Source organism: Nicotiana attenuata, unplaced genomic scaffold (assembly GCF_001879085.1).
Source record: "Nicotiana attenuata strain UT unplaced genomic scaffold, NIATTr2, whole genome shotgun sequence".
Classification (NCBI taxonomy): Eukaryota; Viridiplantae; Streptophyta; class Magnoliopsida; order Solanales; family Solanaceae; genus Nicotiana; species Nicotiana attenuata.
This window is the reverse complement of record NW_017672811.1, coordinates 31,298-36,790: the sequence shown is the minus strand read 5'-3', so window position 1 is coordinate 36,790 and position 5,493 is coordinate 31,298.

Sequence of the window (5,493 nt, the reverse complement as noted above, 5' to 3'; positions counted from 1 at the left end):
AGTTGTCTTTTCTATTTAATGCATTGCATACGTGTCACCTTCTCATTAGCTCTGCAATTTCTGCAGCCTTTTTTCAAGGCTTCTTCAACTCCACTATTCACGAAGTGATAGTTGCCTTTATTATAGGCTTTCCATCATTACACTTCTTAGTCTTTGACGGTCGCTTTTATATAAACTTAACCCTTCTTCCACAAATTTTTACCACGGTCGCCCATCAGTATAAATTCAATTTTTCCTTTCACCTTTTACCACATAAAACTTTTTCCTTGAACGCTTGAATTGTGCGAATCTCTGTTTACTTCTTTCTCTTCTTCATCATGTCTTCTTCGAACCCTAACCCTAAGAGAGTTCCTATTTTAGACAATTTTCCCAATGCTCCTGTTAGACATAGAAGAGGTGGGAGACTTCGTAGTTTAGGATCCTCTCGTGGTGGTGGTTCTGCCATGCCTTCTCCTAGCCCTGGTTCTTCCTCTAGAACTAGAGGTTCTTTTTCTCAAAAATCATCTTCTAAGAGCAAGGAGGCCTCTGAACCAATACAGGAACCCTTGGTAGAAGAAATAGTTCCTAACGATTTATCTTTTCAGCATGATAGACAATCACTTCAGACCCAAATTTCTGGTTTGGATCGTGTTGATGCTTACCCCACTATGATTACAGAGATTTTAGCTCCCATAGTTCGCAAAGATTGTCACTGGAGTAATGATTTTCCCATTGTAATCCCCAATCCAAATCAGAGGATTACTTCATATATGACTGGATTCTCTTTCGTTTACACATACCCTTTTACTCTTGGGTTTAAACCAGCTATTGACCCAGTAATTCTCGATTTCTGTCGTTTCTTCAAAGTTTGTTTAGCACAGGTTGGCCCGCTTGTATGGAGGGCTGTTGCTTGTTTAAGGCATCTGGCCAATTTAGCAAACGTTGATTTCACCTTCTCCCACCTAATTCATCTATACTCCCTTAGACTTTTTCGTAATGGCGTCTTTACCTTAGTGGCTAGGAGTAAGAGAGTTTTGGTAAGCCCAGAAGATGATAAGGATCGTGGCTGGTATGCCCGATTTGTTGCTGCTCCCACAGTTGGTTTAGTGGGTGAACAAAACGTTCCCTTCCCTGAGAAGTGGAATTTTGCACGTAAGTCTCTCATCTCTCCCGTACCTCTTTCTTTCGAATTTACAAATTTCTTTAACTTTGTTTCTTTTTTGTTTTTAGCAACCATGGGAGTTGTGGAGAACATTCCCAATTTTCGTGGTTGGGTAGATAAATTGTTGAAGATCGCTCCTATGGAGGCTAGGTCTTGGAAATTTATTTCCAATCGTCATGGTTGGAAAGTAAAGACTCACGGTATGAGTTTTTGTCTTTCTCGTATGTAAGATTTTTCTCTTTATTGCCTTAACTTTCAATTTTCTCTTTGTCAGGTTTTGCTATTCGAGGTGTTACTGCTGAAGCAGTTGCAGCTTCTCGTTTAGGAACCCAACTTTCTTTAGAAAGTGCTCAGGATATTCTTCTGAAAAGAAAAACCGCAGACGATGATAGCTCCGACGAAGAAGAGGAGGATGGTTCCTTGGTGAAAAGGCCAAGAGTTCGGAGACGTATCGTCTCTGATGAAGCTGAAGTTTCTCATTATCTTTCTCCAACAGGGCCTGTTAATCTCGTCTCTGACGATGATGTTGCTACCCCTCATGATACCCATGAGTCGATTAACCAGCTTTTCATTAGTGGTTTTGAGAGTGGCGAGTTAGGACCCGTTTTGGATGAACCTCCCCTATCTTCTTCTTCAACTCCCATACCTTTAGTTCCTTCCCTTCCTTCTTCTGTCGTGCCTTTGGTTCCTTCCTTATCTGCTCCAACTTCTTCCGTGCCTTTGGTTCCTTCCGTATCTGCTCCAACTTCTTCTTCACCTCCCGTTGCTGTTTTCACTTCTTCTACCGCTCCTCCTTCTACTGTCCACAATGTAGAAGCGGGTTCTACAAGCAAAAGGATTGCTATGAGGAGCGTGACTATCGAAGTGCCTGCTAACAACAGCCTTTTGAGGAAATCCGGTCAGGCGGATGTTTGGCTTGAACCTTTAATAGGCCCAATTGAGAAAGAAAAAATGAATAGCCATAGCTGCCTGACTCTGATGAACGACATAGTTCATTCCACCTTGAAGGTATGCCCCTTCTTTCTTTAATTTTGCCAGAATTTTTCTAGAATTCTAATTTTTCTTTCCTTATCATTTTCAGGCCAACCTTATTGGTACAGAGCTGATGAGCAGAATTTCTTTATTAGAGAAGGTGGCACGTGACTCTGAAAAGGCTGTTCTTGATTCAGAGAGGGAAGCTCGTGACTTTCAGTTGGAAGCAGCTAATTGGAAGGACCAATTTGATAGTGCTCAAATAACAATAGAAGATTTACAAGAGAGCAGGAATAACCTGGAACAGCAGGTGAGAGCATTAACTTCAGAGCTTGCGGTTGTTAAGGCTTCTTCAAGTCAGGCTGAGAAAGAAAGAGAGCGTCTCGAGTCTTCTTTCTCAGAACAATTATCTAAATCAAGTGAAGAGATTAGAGAGTTGAGAGCTCTTTTAAGTCAAAAAGAAGTTTATGCTGGAGATTTGATGCAGAATTTGACTCAAACCCAAGAAAATCTGCGAACTTCTGAAGACCAGGTGAAGGCCTTAGAAAAATCTCATGCCTCTCTCCAAGCCTCTTATAACTCAGCTCTGAATGAAAATGAGAGTCTCAAAAATGAAATTGTTGCTTGGGAAAGAGATTATGAGCTTCTTGAAGATAAGGCTGCAGTTGATGTAAGCTGGGCTTTTCTGAACTCCCGTCGTGATGCCTTAGTTGAAGCCAGCCAAGAAAACTTTAATCTGGAGTCAGAGTTAGCTAAGGTGATGGAAACTATTGAAAAAGCTCAACAACCATTGGACTTCCCTTCTCCCGCGATTGAAGTTTCCGAAGCTGAAGCTACCGGAGTCGATGTTCCCGTGACCGCTGGAATTGCCTCGGGTGATGCACCCTCTTCAAGCTCAATCGTGCCCCTTACTGCAAGTCAAGTTGAAACTTCATCTATTGATACTCCAATGGTTGGAAATCAACCCACTTCCATTGGTGATGCTATTCCAGTTGAGCACGCTGATGATCCTCCTTCAATCCTTTCCTCTCAGTAAAATTTATATCTATTTTTGAATTCCTTTTTGCAGGTACCTATTTGGAAAACAGTATTTAAAGCTTTTGGGTTCATTTGAGAGTTTTTGTAATCAAACCCTTGGCTACTATTTGAGGGTTGATTTTTGGAAATACAAGTCCCCAAGTCTTGTTATGGGGCATTTAGTATAAACAATTTGATGACTAAGTTTATACTTAGTCTTTAGTTTTAAATATTAGGAAGCTTTTATTTATCATTGCACTTCCGTATGTTCTATCCTTGCCTTTTTATTTTTAAGGACTTAAAGAATAGTCTGCATTTTTGTTCTTTGAAAAATGCTTCTGTTAATCCCATGACTAAATAACATGAGTTTTATAAAAGAGGGCCCTTTTATATTCTGACACTTAATGAAGAAGACGTCTCAACTTCATAATGGTGTGATCATACGATAAAAGAAATAGGAACACACATGTTTTTTGCAATAACTTTGACAAGTTTTTATTTCTGAACTTTGACAAGTTTTGAATAATACTTAACATGTATTTGAATTACATCTATAACTTTCTCGCAACTGTTTTCCTTGTAACAGATTTATACAAAAGAAGAACAATAGATACGGGGTTTTTCCTTATAACCCGTTTTAGTACATAGTCCTTTTAGCTCCAGAACATTAGGAAGAGTTTGAGAGATGACTCCATTGTTCTTATGGGAAAGAATACTATGATGAATGCCATGACTTCGTAACTTTCACTCCGTACTTGATTCTTCTAGGCTTGATTTTCTAAATCTTCTATGCCTTTTTGATACACGTGAATGTATATACTATGTAGTCCCCCAAGTGTTTGAGTGTTGAAGTATGAAGCCTCGAGCACTTGGTAGTCTCCTTCACCTGGTCCTTTTCCTGAAAAGGAAATACATACGGGACTCGGGGGTGCGGTTATAGATGAAGACTGCTTAACCCGTGTATACTTCTATCAGAATAATTGTAACCCTGGGCTAGGAAATTTATTCCATTTTGCCTTACAGGTCGTGACTCATCATTTAGCACGGGTTAGCATTTTGCCTATCATCTAAAATCGTTAGTAAAATTTTAACAATTCAAAAAATATAATTCAACATGGTGATACCTGACCGTGGGTTTAGCCTTAGAAGTAGTATCTCTTCAAATGAACTGCATTCCAATGTGAAGGAAGCACCTTCCCGTCCATTGTTTCCAACTCGTATGCTCCTTTTCCTGCAATATCTCGAACTCTGTAGGGTCCTTCCCAGGTTGGACTTAGTTTACCCGCGTTGGCTGCCTTTGTAGATTGAAAAACCTTTTTAAGCACGATGTCCCCAGTTTTGAAGTATCGCAGTCGTGCTTTCCTGTTGCAATATCGTTCGATCACTTGTTTTTGTGCTGCCATTCTTATTAATGCGGCTTCTCTCTTGCCTTCCAGTAGATCCAAATTGACCCGCATCTCTTCATCATTAGACTCTTATGTTGCTTGTGAGAATCTTGTACTCAGTTCTCCTATTTCAACTGGGATTAATGCTTCAGCTCCATAAACTAAAGAGAAAGGAGTTTCACCTGTGCTCGTCTTTGTTGTCGTGCGATATGCCCATAAAACTCCGGGTAACACTTTAGGCCAATTACCCTTTGACTCCTCTAAACATTTCTTCAAATTGTTGATTATGACTTTGTTCGTTGATTCTGCTTGCCCATTGCCTACTGGGTGATAAGGTGTAGATGTGATTCTTTTAATTTTCCAACTCTCAAAAAACTCAGTGACTTGAGCTCCGATATATTGAGGGCCATTGTCGCATACAATCTCCTTTGGTACACCAAATCGGCAGATGATATTATGCCAAATGAAGTCTCTGACCTCCTTTTCTCGTACCTGTTTAAATGCTCCTGCCTCTACCCATTTAGTGAAGTAATCAGTAAGCACGAGCAAAAATTTTACCTGTCCTTTTGCTTATGGTAATGGACCCACGATATCCATTCCCCACTTCATGAATGGCCATGGTGATATGACCGGATGTAACAACTCCACAGGTCTATGCATGTTGTTACCGTACCTTTGACATTTATCACATTTAGCTACAAAACTTTCCGCTTCTTCCTCCATTTTAGGCCAGTAATATCCTGCTCTAATCAAGGTTCTAACCAGTGATCTTCCTCCTGCGTGATTCCCGCAATGCCCCTCATGTATTTCCCTCATTACATACTCCGTTTGAGAAGGTCCGAGGCATCTTGCTAATGGACCACCGAACATCTTACGATAAAGATTCCCTTGTTTTAAACAGTAACGAGTAGCCTTTTTGCGAAGTGCATGTGCTTGCTTTTTGTCATTAGGGATGGTACCATACTGTAAAAAAGCAAC